Source organism: Dermacentor andersoni, chromosome 1 (genome assembly GCF_023375885.2).
Source record: "Dermacentor andersoni chromosome 1, qqDerAnde1_hic_scaffold, whole genome shotgun sequence".
Lineage (NCBI taxonomy): Eukaryota > Metazoa > Arthropoda > Arachnida > Ixodida > Ixodidae > Dermacentor > Dermacentor andersoni.
In genome coordinates, this window is record NC_092814.1 from 117,428,986 (window position 1) to 117,444,433 (window position 15,448).

Sequence of the window (15,448 nt, forward strand, 5' to 3'; positions counted from 1 at the left end):
ATACTCCCTAATGTGAAATTTGAGCGCAGCTCTATCCGCCTCTTCATTTCGCGATATATTGGCTGGTGCGGACAATCTATCTCGTGCAGCACGTTGCGAACGAAGCGAAGTGTGGCGCGACTGCCTCACTAATCTGGAGATCTCGAGAGGCAGGGTGTGGGCGACGCGTGGGAGGGATTCACAGCAGCTGCTGCCGACAGACCTCCCAGACGATGCGCGCTACTCTGGCAAACACCTCATAGCCGCCGTCGCTGCACTACACTTCTCATGCTTTCGCCATACGCTCTTCCTCCGCTTTCTGCCTGATGGTTCCACGGCATCCTCTTCCTGCGCTTAGTTTCTCGCGTCTTTAAAGGCACACTAAAGGCAAATATTAAGTTAAGCTAAAGTGATAGATTAGTGTTTGATAATCTCTAAGGCATTAATATTATTGCGAACAGAGCCTTAATAATTGAGAAATTGAGGTAAATGCAGGACATGGTTAGAGACTCCCCCAGGACATTCAAGCACTTGCCCGATGATGAAAGCACTCCTCAGTTAAATTTTATCACTAGTACTCAAGCATTCATTGCAAAAAAACACCCTTGTATAAGACGAAATAAAATGCTACTTGTCCCGTTCCGTTTCATTTTTTAGAAAGAGATCTCGCTGAAATTACCCTTGACAATGATGCGGTCGGTCGAAAGGTTTCATTTCCGCTCGACTCCGCGCCACTCACGCTTTTGCGTTTCACTAGTTTCGTTATCGCCTAATGCTGCGCTGGTTTTGCTGGCTCACGAAACTCACACAAGCTGCAAGTAGCAGAGAATTCAACTTCCATGTGATGTTGCAGGATGCCTGAACAGTCTATTGCGGGCGAGGACTTACGGAGTCACCATCTGTCGGAAGCGCCTCCTTGAGTATATGAGGGATAACGTGGTGCGCTCCTCATAGGTTTGGCATGCGGCGCTCAATAAAAACACGCGGCAGCCCTTCTGGGCATATCTGCAAGTACTCTCAAAACGAGGGAAGTTTTTGACTTTCAAAATAATAATCTTGGGCAAACTAGATGCACAGAATTCTTTACAGGCGCTACCTCTTTACCAAATACGTACAGTGAACGCCACTGCGCGCGGTCGCCGCGATGTAGTCCCCCGAATGGCCTTCATGCGTGAAAGATAGGCAAACGTTGAGAGCAAACTATATGAAATATGATCTTATAATGGGCTGTTTGTATTGGGGGCGAGCTACACCACTGGAAACGCTGGGGCCACCGTCGGCGTGACGTGGCATGAGGGATCATTTGAACACAGCGGCTGCTTCGGAAGCGCCGAAGCGAGCTGAAAACGAAAGTTTAGTCCCACCAGCGCTGCGGTTCTGATTAAGTGGTGAGACTTTCCCGCCTTGGGTGTCTGCTTGACAACATTTCAAAGCACTGTAATAGGCAGGGGGCTGCCTTTGGAGGTGCGCAGCATGGTTGGCCACTGTTCGGCGCCGCAGTGCTGGACGTACGCAACGGAGCCCGATGTCAGCCTTATTCGCACGTAGCCGCAGGACAAGAAGGTGCGTGAAGCTTGGCTCAGAAAACTTAGAACCGGCAAACAGCCATTGGCTACAACTCGGGTATGCAGCAAGCACAGACAGGGTGGCTACCAACCGGGAAAACCGGAAATTCTCAGGGAATTTGTATAGTCTGGAAATACTCAGGGAAATTTACTCAGGGAATTTGTGCTTTCATCAGGGAAAATTCGCTGCAACTTTATTGAAAGGGAACGAAAGTCGTGTTAATGCTGGCTTCAGTAACAGAGGAATTGCAACGAATCGTCATTGACGCCGTGTCATCGGCACGAGGTATTGCGAGAGCAGTTAACGCTCGATTTTTCGAACATGCCCGATAATTAATTCGCACGGCTTTGCGGCACCACCACGTACTACATATAGTCAATGTATATTGCCCTGACTGCAGGTCTGAAATGGCATTAAAGCCACCCATAGAGTTACTATACTGACTCTAGAGGACAAGCTACCCATAGGGCCCATGCATTGAAATCGGGAACCGCAAGAGCGCCGCCATGTTGCTACGCGCCGAGGTTGCCAGCTCCTGAGACGCTTGCTAGACTTGGTGACAGTAGTCAGTTTTAATCCGGCAACCGTAGCAGCGTAGCAGCATGGCATCTCGCTTGTAGTGTCGTGATGTGTGCGTGCAGCCGTGTGTTTGGGCTTTATAAGTTGGTTCTTTATTCTATGTTGCGGAACGGTGTGGGTGTGGTCCATGTTGGCCGTACAGGTGGCAGTTATGCAACCGAGGGATGATCCTGTTGAAGTTTCCGGCGGTATGCGGTTTTCAGCGGTAACGCCTGTTGCAGGAGTGTCACTCGACGAGGTTACGAGCTCGAAGCTGTGGTCAGATTCCTCGTTGGCGTTCCGTAATTCTCTTCGCACGGGCGCGGTATGTTGCAAAAGCCGCTTTCGCGATCTATCGTCGCGACGCTAGATCGGGTTTTTTTATTATTACAAGTACTGATCCAGCTGTAGGGCACATGTAACCGACAAACGGAAGTCTCAGGAGAGCACCTGTGATTATAATAAAGCAGGCGGCGCAGGAACTCCAGGGCACCCAAGGGACAGTGGGGCGATCAAAGCTCGAAGCAGAACGGTACGTAGGTTGGGGCCGCCGGGGCAGGTGTGTGCCAGGGAGGGTTCGCACGGACAGCTCCCCTGGCACGCGCAGCAGTGCCTCGCAAGGTCGAGATACTTTAAAGGCACCTGCGCCCATGCTCTTTCTTTTGCCTCTGTGCAGTGAGCACGATTAACGAGAATAATATGGAGGGCATCCGGTGCAGTCGCGAATGCGTAATGGCAAATGTAGCTCGCGTCGCCTGGCGTGTGTAGTAATATCAGAGTTGGTTGTACGAACTTTATGCATAATACGCTTTGTTACGGTACCTTAACGGAATGGGTCTAGAGGACGGTGTTGGCACATTTTTTCGTACCGCCCTGATCCTATACCCCCCACTACAAACACACACACATACCCCCTTTTTTTATGTATACATACACTTACTTGCCATGACGCATCATAGCCTCCTTTATTTTTGAAAAATAGAGGAGGCTATGGGACGGATTGACCAGTTCAAGTTGTCAACTTGTCAGTAACTGTCATAGGAATCACTGTAATAAACACAATTCCACGATCGGATTGTTTACTTTCATTTTTTGTTGTAACACTGAGGACTACATAGAACTTTATTTTGTATATGTGAGAGACGTATGTGGATATCACGAGCTTAAGCCAATGTGCGATACACAGACAAAGCTTAGCTGCTACAACATGAACTGCATTGAGGGCCACACAGCACATACGTAATTAAAGGTGCAAAATATAGGGGGAAGCTTCAAAATACGCTCTGTAGCACTGCAAAGTATAACGTATATTGTATGTGTACAATAAATGTTAAAAAAAAAACAATGCATCAATGTCCCATTTGCCTTCAAGTTTATTATCAAGTTCAAGTTTACTGAAGTTTATTATGAGCATATGTACAACAGGAATCTACTGACACACCCGCAGTCAAGGTGGCTGTTCAAGGTGTGCTGGCTGCCTCAGTGTAAGAAAAAGAAATTGGGTGAATGTCGACACCAGTACCACTGCTTCTTGCCTGTGACCTGCACGTGCCTCCGCGGCATCTTTGTGCACAAGTGTGCTGGCGAGGCGAGGCATAGGAGTCATCCGTGAGAAAGAGTATCGTTTACATAGAGAAGTGGCTGTTCACATTGCCTGTCGCTTTCCCTCAAATGTTTCCTTGGCGACTAGGGTGACACACCCGCAGACAAGGTGGCTGTTCGAGGTATGCTGGCTGCCTTAACGAAAGAAAAAGAAAGACATTAGATGAATGTCGATACCAGTGCTATTGCTTCTTGCCTCTTACCTGCATTTGCCTCCATGGCCTCTTGGCTTGCGGAGTCTGTATGAGGGAGCTGCTGTGGTTAGGTGTAGGCATTGTCTAAGCAAAAAGAAAAGGCCATTCAAATGGGGAATTATGGAAATAAATGCAGTTATGTCTGCTTCTTGCACTCTTCTTGCCCAAATGTTTTCAAACATAGTGTCCAGCACATCAGCACTTTGACTGCTTCTGCTTTTTACCTGCAGGTGTTGCTGCGAGATCCTTAGTATGGCTGCGTGCAGCATTGTAACACTTGGTGGAGGCATTTGAAGTGGTAGCCAAAAATATAAAGAATCATCCTTGTCTGCATGAATGCTTACAATTTCTAAATGCAGTGGTAACTATCACTATTACTTCAAGGCTCCCCACATCTATGCGGCAAGTGCCATAGCTAGAAACTGAATTTTTCCTGTAGTGTTTCACAAGGCGTCTGATATATCCACATTAGATGTGATGTGTTTGTTTTTATTTATCCCAGTGTGGAGAGGGCATCATTAAATTGATTTTTATTTTTGCGTGTCTTGTTTTTGGGTTTATTTCTGAATTTATCAAGCAGCAGTCTCATGATGCTAAAGTGACTTATGTAATGGCAATCGGCTTTTGTTTTGCGGAAAAACAATGCATTTCCTGACCCATTGTTTGACATCCCCTCACTCGCATGATTTTGCAGAGTATTCTACCTATATTGACTTGCTTGACCTCCACTAAAGAGTCTTGCATTTTCAAATACGACTCTTTTCTTACAATCATTCGACACTTCTCATAATTTCTGTACCTTGGGGCTTCTGATACTCTGCATTCACCATTTTTGCTTGTTTCTGACTAGAAATGTCTTCTTTAATTTAGAGCTTAAATTTTACCTCTGGAACACACAGAAGGGCTTGCCATTGCATATCTACATAAAAGGGAAACATGTTTCATTAAACATTTGCAAACTCCAATTGAAGATTGATGAATGCAGCTTGCTGTCTGATTTGACTGAATGAGCCATAAAAGTAACTCATCTCACTTGGTAAATTAAAGTACATATTAGTGTGATGTACAAGATACGTTACACTAATGTGGGGGGTTCTCTTGCTTATACAGCAAAATAATCGGTGCGCGAGAAAAAAAATTATTTTTGCATACCCCTTGTACACACTGATTTAAGGAAAATGAGCTGGAGCTGTCCACATGATCTACTTGTTTTACCGGCGAGTATGGTCAAGAAAAATGCGTCCCAGCTGCTATTTGAGATTATGTCAATATTGCATATGTGCCTGTTGTTTAAAATAATTGAATTTTGAAAATGCTCGCAGGGATCTGATGTGCATATCTGCAGTTCGTGGATACATGTAAAAGACTCAGCATCAAGTGCAAGTGAACGGTCCCACAGGCCCGGAGTCGATCATGCAAATAGATTCGCTGCACAAATTTGTGACCAGAAAAGATATGCCACATTAAATGGCATGCAAGGAAGTGTTGAAAATATTGCACAGTTAATAAAACGCCTACGCTAATAACATGTGGGTTGATGCACTCGTTATGCAAAACGGAGGTGAGGCGTGCAGACAGGACACAAGAGTGGAGAAGTGGACAACACGAGCGCCGTCCACTTCTCTACTCTTGTGTCCTGTCTGCACGCCTCACCTCTGTTTTGCATAATGAATCCTTACCAACTAGCTCAGCTTTGTGTCGTTCTAAGTCTCGATGCACTCGATTTCGTCCGCATTAGGCACTCGCCTCTTGATTACTTCGTGGCACAGAAATACTCGGCATCAGGCTGTTTTTCTGCTGTGGCCTTTGTAGAAGCATGATTGTTCAAAGTGCAACAATTAATCAGATTCTATGAGTTGCTTGTGGCTTCGCCAATACAATTCCGGTGCGCTGGTCCGCCTGTCCAGCAATTTCCTAATTGGGAAACCTGCAAACACCGCCCCGCATGTAGAAAAATGCTCTACTGTGACGCTTCTCAAATGATTGTGATGCACCACAAGAGCTGCCCACTCGCGTGATATTCTCAACAAGGAGATACATTCGTTTACTTACATGTGAAGGTATATGCCAGAGCACTTCGGGGCTTCGGTGGCACATAAGGCACAAGTGTGCTATAGCGTCCGATGTCGACGCGCGATCGCATGTCAAACTAATTGGTCAAGGCCGTGTCTGCTGTGCCCGGGGCACAGCAGACGAAAGGTGCCCGAAATGTCTACGTTCACCCATGACGTCACGTCCGCTATAACCCATGATGTCACATCCGCTCATTTTCATGGCGGCCGTCTTACGGAGCCGGCTGCGCTGCGAAACGGTCCGTATTCCCTGCCCACTTAGAGCGTGAGTAATTCATCTTTCCACGCTATATGCGTGTAATAAAGGATTGGGGCTGTGAGCAGTTTGATGCGTTACCATTAGGTACCTTGTGCGCATATTTTGCCTCCTGGCCGCGTCAAATTGCAGCCGGCATGTGGAATGGGCCGTGGCTGCTCATGTGAGTGGTATTGCCTCCGTCAGGATCGTCAGTGCGTGCACAGAACCATTCAGTAGTCTGGTTCAGGGAGGATGCGCGAAAGAACGAGGACGTAAGAAAACACTGGCATGACGAGCTGTTCCGTCAGATCGCGTTACATCGCGCTTTTTTTCTAAGACCATCTCGCTCGAGCGAGAGGATCTTAGAACAGCATTACTACTGCTTTTTTACAGCTTTGCTGCTGCTCATTTAATCGTCACCTGCATTCTTTTAATAATACAAATGACATCGCTGCGCGGAAGAGCGTCTCTTGAAGTTTCCAAACAATAGCCAATGCCGCCGTGCCTGCTGCATACACGCTTGCTTTTCCTAACGCAGTTAAGACGCGGCACTAGCTCTGCTACTGCGTGATACAGGGTCACTGTGATAAGAAAATTAAAAAGAACAAACGAAATTAAGGCAGAAAATGTCAAACGTCGCCAAGCGTGATAGACGGACCTGCCTCGCTAGATGAAGAAATCGGGGTCCTGAAGTCAGCTTCGCCGCAGTAGACTAGTGTTACGCACTGAAGCATGTCAGAGCTGAAGAGTGACCGCTTTCACCGACATAAATAATATGTGTTCCGTAATGATGTACGCGTGCACCTGCCGTCTCCTGTTACATTACGCGCGCCGAGGCGCCTAAGTGTACTGGCCGGCCTTCAGCGCTATTTCGGACGTGGCTGTGATGCTTTGAACCGTTGGTTTGTCGACCTCGTAAGCCAGTTAATGTTTACACGGCCATTTTTTTCTGAGCTGTTGATTTCTTCCATAACAGCTACGTAATTTCGTAGTTTCCTGTTCAACTGCTTTGGTCATATGCGAGTCAAGGTTGTTCTCTTTAGCCGAGCGCAGTTTTCGAAAGCGAAACGACGCTTTTGCATCAGCATATAGTGCCGTCGCCCATTTACAACACAGTCAATCAATGTAATTTTGTATGTCACTGGGAAACCGCCGAACGCAGGGAACTCACTCGCATGCGGGGAACTGCATAACTAGCCACGGGATTACCGTGCCTCTTGGGAAGCTGCTTTGCATCAAAGGCCAGGTACCCTTGCTATGATTCACCGCAAAATATTTTGTATGTCTAACCGCTTAACATATTTTTATTGCGGTGAAGCTAACCTTACGGAACCGAATTTCGCAACGCTTTTTAGACTCCTGCATCTCTACCAGCCACTACCAAACGCTTGTCGGTACGTCTCTTGGCAAAGGTCCAGGTAAATCTCGCCCTGTTTGGAGTTGGGGGGACTCACGTATATGAAAACTGCCAAGGAAAGCAGTTGCCCTGATGAATTCACGCTCCCCTGTCGAAACATTTGCACCAGCCTGTTCGACCACCGTTATCACCGCAACATATTTGTGTGTTGCGGTGAAGCATGCCGATATTGGGAAAGAGTTACGTGAATCTGGAATGTATGGTTTCTGTCAGCGACGAACCTAATGTTCTACTCTCATCCCTAATGTTCTACTCTCATCAAAGCAGATTTTCGTGGCAGGATGCATGATGTCTTGAGAACTTTTGTTGGCTAAAGCCATACATACCAGGTTAGCTCTTGTCACAATAATACGCTTTACCGCAATACACAAGAGGCCTCGCTGCAGGACACGCCCGCCGTAGTTAGCCAAAACCTTATGTGATGGTTCACTGCAAAACACCTCCTGTATTGCGGTGAATCGTAATAAAGCACATTTGTCAGTTTAGAATTTAAAGACCCTTCCCCTTCGCTTTTGTAATAATATGACTCAGTTTAATGAGAACATGTATTCACTGCTAAAAACATCCACATTGAAATGGAGATATGAACACTGATGGCAGCCTGTGTGATGTTTTATCCCTTTGCTTTTTTGTGTACTGTCACGCTGCCATTATTAAATTTTCCTGTACTTTGTTAGGTGCTCATGTACATAACATTAGATCACAAAGAGCCACTGTGTAATTAGTGTTCAAGGACCAGTGTGATGGCTTTACTCAAGAAAGGTTTGGGTTATGTTGTTGTGAAGGTTTTTTTTTAGAGGTAGCTTTCTGAGAAGAAATCAGATGTCAGGAAATAGATCTCAATGGCACAGTAATCTTGGCTGCCTTTTGCTCAAACATGCCCTAGACATAATTGAGTGATTTGCACTTGCAACTGGACAGCAGCCGTAGCTTGCTTGGGAGACCAGTGATATGGCATATTTTATCAAACTAGGTGACACATAGCATTACCAGTCCGAATAGAGACCTGTTTAAATTTTTGTCACCTTTAACACCTACATTTTCGACCATGAATTCAGAAAAATCTGTAGCACATTTATAACCTAGATTTTAAATGCTGTATAAGTTGGCTTCTTGTTCACTGCAGCTGTGCTCGGGTTCTGTCCAAACGGGAGAGCACTTCTGCACAGCTTATTAGGGAATATTCTTATTTACATACCTTCTTTTTATTTATCTCGCCTACAATCACAATCAAATGTTTATGGCACATGAATGTGCTGTGCATGAATCTAACTTACAGTGCCATGCTCAACAGCACAGTGCATGTAGCTTGTGTTGGTTCATTCAAGCTAAGCATTGCTACAGCCTTTAACTGTAGGTATCATGGTATGAGAGCAGAGAAATGGATATGCAAAGACAGTTGGGCACATTGAGACATCTTTGTTGTGTGTGAAAAGGTGACAGATACACAATATGGGGAGAACGCATGCACTTTCATATTTTCTCGCGCACAAAAAAAGCCGGAGGAATAAGGTTTCTTCACTGTGCCATAGAAACTATATGTTTGCTCTCAAAGGTAATTCTGATTCATTGGATATGTTCCTGTGCTGTGTTTATTTTCTTGAGTGTGCTTTAGTTTTTGCACGTTAATGTTTCAAACTCGTTTTTATTTTCACAGACTGAACATCCCACGTCTTGGTTTGACTTCCTGGTACAGGATACTTGCACTTAGCATGGAGTGATGAAGCAGAGCAGTGTACTTTTATTAAATGTGCAGATTTTAGCAGTATAACAGCAGTTCATTAAAAAAACATGTGTGCTGAAAATAAAGTGTTCTTACCCACATTCCTCGTTGTCTATTTATTTATTTATTAATACTGTCAACCCTCATAGAGGGTCATAACAGAGAGGACAATACAATTACATAAATCAAATATGGACAATGTCAATGCACGTAAAGTTGCTTAACACTTGTCAATTCACAGTTAATAAGATGTTCACTTGAATGCTGTTCAGCACACTTCTGACATTTATCAAAATACGTACAATGAATATCAAGTCGCACATATCACTTGGCACTTCAAAACTAAATCGAAAACTCCCATAAATATGCCTCAGCAGCATTTTCAAAGTCGGTGACATCCTTTAGGCTAACAATAGCGTTTGGCAATTGGTTGCACATTTCTATTGCATCCAGGAAAAATGAGTATCGATGTGTATCACTGTTGGTATGGTCCGGCTTTATGACGTAGTCGTGGTTAGTTCGCGGGTATCTTTTGCCTGGAGCATGTAGATATTTGAGCTTATCAATCTTAAGTTGATCCTGCATTATTTGATAAAGCACCTTCAGCCTATATTTTTTCCTACGTACCTTAAGAAGATCGAAGTTGCAACGCTGTAACATAAGCGTGACCGATTCCTTCCTTCGGTATGTCGAACAAATAAAACGCGCCGCCAGACTCTTTCCAACTTCCTCTTAAGCGTCACTTGATGGGGACTCCAAACAACGCTGAATATTCTAGTATCATCCTAATGAAGGCGGTGTATGCAATAAGTTTTACATTACGCGATGCACGTTCCAGTTTTTTTTTCTAAGAAAATATAACTTTTGATAGGCAGTTATGCAGACGTTATCTATATGTTGGTTCCATGTCAATTTTGCTCGTATTCCTGTATTCTCTTCAGCAAAACCACTTATATGGGGAACTGATCATGATAAGTGCTCATGAGCATTTGAAAGAACAGCCTTGAACCCTACTCATGCACTGGTAAAATGTATAGATGCAGTGAAATTGAAACAGAAGGCAAAATAGCAAACATGATGCAGTATTTGTCAGACAGTTATGTCGGCAATTTTTGCATAAAACGATTTACTTAGAGCATACTAGCACTACAAAGCACCCATCTTTTTTGTTAGGCACACATTACTACGAAGTCTTTAAAGGTGGCCACAAGAGAGATGCTGGCTTTAATGAGGAACTATAGAGGTTAAAGGCAGCCATGGAAATGTATTAAGAAATTATGCAATGCATAGCATTTACTCAGTTCATAGAGCTTCCAAAGTTGCCATAAGGCCTTGATAGCTGTGGATGAGGGAACAGTTGTAGCCCTATTTGGAGCATGAGAAATGAACATTAAGATCGAAACATAAGTAACAACTCGTAATGCAATTAAAAAATCTTGCTATACTTTTAAAAAGACAGTGAAATGAAATTAGTAACACAATTTTCTTGTCTTTTTACTTCATTTAGGTTCAATATACTTATTTTAGTAACACAAGAAAGCAGAGTGGTGAAGCACATAAAAAAAATGCTAGTCTGTTTTTATATTCTGTTTTCTCTAAATTCAAAGTTCAGTAAAGTTAACTTAGAAAGCTACGGTGAAGCCATTGCTTCAGCCTGTATGGTGCATAACAGCAGCAATCGCCAGCCTAACTGCTTGGGTTTACAGTGCCTTATTTGAATTGTATACCTTTTAAGTGCTGAGCTACTGGAAGATTGATTAAGGTGACCAACATGCTGAACCAGTAGTTTACTGAGTAAAATACATGGAGAAGTGTGGAAAGATAGGACAGAGAACAGGGGATGTATTCTGTGTCCACCTAGTGGAAATGTCCATTTCATCCGCTCCTGAAGTTCTGATTGGCTGGGCTGGCGTATGCATGAGAAGGAGACATGCTCCCCCAGCTACTTTGCACTTCAGCAGAAGAGGATATGGACATGTCCACTAGGTGAATACTTACAAAGCTATTTAATAAAGTACTTCTGTAACCAACATGCCTGCTATGCCATCCTTGCTTTCAATGTCTGTCTTAGTAAAAGTGTGAAAGAGCCAGGTTTGTGCATGAAAAGTTTTCCTGAGGGTGTGTGCCTTGAAGCCCGTAGTGGTAATCACAGGAAACGGGGGTGGATCCAGAGTAGCACCAAAGGGCAAGCCTTCATCGAAACAAATATGGAGGGAAGTGACTGCATGCTCAAACTTGTCAGCTCACAAGTTTGCCAAGACCAAGTGATATCAGAAGTTGATGAAGCCTACATAGTTAATGTATAACCGCTTAGGCCAAAATTATTTAGATACTTTTTATGAGGACTACATATTTACTGGAAATCTCAAAATAATTATGTTAGTGCGGAATACCTTCCACTAGTTGTGACGTCCTTGAAAGAATGAAAATGTTTGGGTTGTACTTGTGTGGTGCATGAAGTTACTTTAAAAAAAAAAAACTCAGCAATGGAAACAAAATGCAAAGAGTAGTATTCGAAATAAATTGCCACCTCTTTAGGGCTAGATGAATTCAAATAATAATAATAAGCAAATGAAGATCGGGCATACAAGATAGATGTTTCGGCTCGCACTTGAAAGCCTTGTTCACAAAGATTGTGAACAAAGCTCCAGTTGAACCAGTTCTTATTTTTCATTTTTATGGTTGGCATCTAATTTTAAACTACTTACCGTGCCTCTTTTCACAAAACCAGACAGGCTGCTGTCAAACTCTTCACTACTTCAATGCAAATAATTGGAGGTTGGCAAATACATTTTTCTAATAGGAATAGTAGGTAACGAATAGTCAAACACTGATGCATACAGTTACAGCAGGCATATTTATCTTGGAATTCAGCACCATGCTTATATTGTCTAGTAAAAAAAGGACAGCTATCAAGGAAGATTAGGATTATTTTTAAGCAAAAGTAATTATACCTCATATACTTGAAGCAGATGTAGTGCTTCTGAAGAATCACGTCCAAACTGCACACACTAAAACATTAAGCTGGGATATTCAAAAAGACAAGTACATGTTTTGCTCGCCAAGTGACTTTTAGTGTGCTCAATTATGTAAAGTGTGCTATTATATGATTAATGTAATTTGCTAATGTAAAGAAAGAACAAGCCAGGATCTCTTGCTTCATATATATGCGCTGAATCAAGAAGGTAATTAAGGAAGAAGAACACCAGAAATAAACACGAATATTTGTGTGCTTTCTGGCATAAAATAATTCTCATGTAAGCCACATAACATGCTTTCCAAAGCATCCCCTACCTTAACTTATAGCTGCATCACATGAAGGCACTTTCTAAGAACACACATGCTTCATGATCATTCACTGTGTTAGTGACTCCCACTGAAGTAGACTGAGAACATATCTGGGCATTGCATTCAATGACTGATGTAAAGTGAAAAGACTGCTGCTTGTAGGTATGAATGAACCAAGTGAATAAGAAATATAGGTTCTCAAACTTCTAGTAGTAAGTGTGGCAGCACTTAAGAAAAACATATTGCAACTAAAAATTCCAACACATGATGAAATAACTGAAATAGCTAGGGAGAGTTTAATAGACCAATAAACAGGAAACTGCAAACTCCCAACATTTCTGAATGCTTTTCTTCACATGTACTCACCTCATAAGTATGACTTCCCTTAATGCTCGAACCTCTGCCTTAATTTCATAATTCCCCATTCTCACTGCTTCACTCATGCTGATTGACATCTAGCACAAAGGTTGGCGAAAGTAGCTGAGCATGTGCATGTGTTGTGAGGCAAGCTGCCCACATCTGGTAGCCGCATGCCAATTTCTCAGAGTAGATGAAAGGGAAGCCTTGAGGGTAAGCCATAGAGAAGACCTTGGTTCAATGATAACTGAAAACACCAACATGGAAAATTTGGACTGCCCACAGAATCAGCAGAATTGACATAGCTTGGAAAAACTGAAAAGATGCATTATAATATTTATGTTACACAGGTTCCAGTCAAGTTGAAGATTTTCACTGTCTAATAGACTTATAAGACAATGCATGACCAGCAATACTGTATGGAACCTAAACAATTTTAATAAGGTCACCTAGAAGTCAGGATGGAGAAGTGACTGAATTGAGGATGCTAAAATGGATGAGGTGGAGGCAGATTGTGAAGACAGGTCTTAAAAAATTAACATTCAACACACACTTAAGTTGGCAAAGATTGGACTCAATGTTCAAGAAGAAATTGACTAAGATAATTTATTGGTATACATACATGAGAGAGCAGCAACAATACAGCAGAGATAACTGTCATTCAAGAGGAAAGGACGTCAGTCTAAAAATTAACATTTGATCAGAAGAATGGTTATGCATGGGCTTAGGCTCATGTACAATTATGTATGGTACGCATGATGTCAGAGCTGCATAGCATAAGGAACTGTGGCCTTACATGCCTCGATTATGAAATGATGTGGGCCAAGAGTGGAACAAGGATAGCATCAAGAGGGGGCCTCCTCCAAAATGAGAATGGTAGGGAAACGGGACGAGAGAGATTTTCTGCGCAACAGATACAGAGTCACATGAGTCATAGTCATATGAGTCATAGTCATAGAAACCATGACCCAAGGAGCTGCACAACAAGGTATATAAATTCAAATCTCTATACAGTTAAACCTCAGTATAACGAAATTCTCGATATAACGAAGTATTTAACTTTTCATAACCTCTTCTCCATAGAACACCATGCATTTAGAGCATCAATATAAAGAAGTGTGTTTGTGTGCAATTTCAATATAAAGAAATATCGCTTCTGCCGCAGAGGAGTGCCAATTGAGACAATCAATGGTAACTTCCGCGGACGCAGGTAGTCAAATGACTGAATTACAAGCGGCTGCTTGCAAACGCACCTCTCAAACTGCGTGCAGCGCGACAAGAACAACAGCTTGGAGCCGCATCATGTTCCGTATAAATTAAGTCCAAGTGCGATCAGATCCTATCGCGCCCCGCGCACTTGTGCTTTAGGTGCGAGTGAAAGTGTGCGAGGGTGAGACAAGAAAGATGGTGGCTTCATAAGTGCGGCTTCCCCACGCGAGCAATGGCAAAGTGGGGAAGGAAAGCGAGCTCGCGGTAACGCGATCAAGCGCGCGCGAGGGGGCGGAGTGGGGGGGGGGGGGGTAAGTTGGCGCGCGTCTCGGCCATGACTGCGCGTGGCTGTAAACGCGGCTGAGCGCATACGCAGCCGCGCACCCTGCTCTAGAGGTAATCTGCTGCGTGTGGAAAGAGCGGGCATGCCAAGACGGGGTGGCATCATGTAAGCTGTTTTCCGGCACGTTTAGTATTGAAGGTTGCGCAATCTCGAGTTTTGATGACCCGTTGGAACGAGAAGCAGACGAAGCATTCGCTCCCAGCTGCCGGCGCTTTTCATGATAGCGTCGTCGCAGTGCGACCGGGCGACGCTTTGGGGGCGGAGTGCACGCGAAAGCATGGCGTCACTTAGTTCGTACCGCTGATGTGAAGATATCGCACGACCGGCTTTATTACTAAAGCCGGTCGTGAGATATCAACGTGGCATGAAACCGTATCATTCATCGCTGACTCCTAAATTCGTCAAAATAAAATGTTTTCTCATTCAAACTTGCCTTTTTTTATTGCCCAATAATTCGGGAAATTGCATGGCCCCTTTCCGTGCAACAAAAATCGATCGACGACTGTACTCATTTGCATAACAGATCGAATTTCAATACAAGGAAATTTCTATATAACGAAGCGAATTGCCGATTTTACCTACTTTGTTATATCAAGGTTTGTATAACGAAATTTCCTGTTCTCTACACGGGGGTGGCAATGTGGGCTTGTTCGTTGATCATCATGGAACGGCATGTAGTGTAGCGCAGCAAAAACACGAACACAAGAAGAAATGAAACACAGACACAAGCGCCTAATTATGTCTGTGTTTTGCTTTTTCTTGTGTCCTTGTTCTCGTTGCATTACACTACATGACATTCAATACTTTCACTGTCACATTCATGAGCACTGAAAACCTAGAATCAACTAATATCTTGTCTGATTTGCCATAATTAAAAAGAAAAATGTGGGTATAGTAGGTCT

The 15,448-nt window shown here is 43.6% G+C and overlaps 3 long non-coding RNA genes across 4 annotated transcripts; 2 read left to right on the forward strand and 1 right to left on the reverse strand.

The window, feature by feature from the left end:
• Positions 1-1,202: 1,202 nt before the first annotated feature.
• LOC140216406 (uncharacterized) lies at positions 1,203-5,474 on the forward strand. Its single transcript, XR_011893069.1, has 2 exons — positions 1,203-2,428; positions 5,222-5,474. It is a non-coding gene; the product is annotated as an uncharacterized lncRNA (long non-coding RNA).
• LOC129380568 (uncharacterized) lies at positions 3,459-5,215 on the reverse strand. The gene is made up of 2 exons (XR_008608706.1): positions 3,909-5,215; positions 3,459-3,840 (listed from the first exon to the last, which is right to left on the reverse strand). It is a non-coding gene; the product is annotated as an uncharacterized lncRNA (long non-coding RNA).
• A 39-nt stretch (positions 5,475-5,513) lies between the features above and the next one.
• LOC129380567 (uncharacterized) lies at positions 5,514-9,450 on the forward strand. 2 transcript variants are annotated; one of them, XR_008608705.1, is made up of 2 exons: positions 5,514-6,236; positions 9,284-9,450. It is a non-coding gene; the product is annotated as an uncharacterized lncRNA (long non-coding RNA). The 2 variants fall into 2 exon arrangements; XR_011893066.1 differs by lacking the exon at positions 5,514-6,236 and adding an exon at positions 6,243-7,627.
• The last annotated feature ends 5,998 nt before the right edge of the window (positions 9,451-15,448 follow it).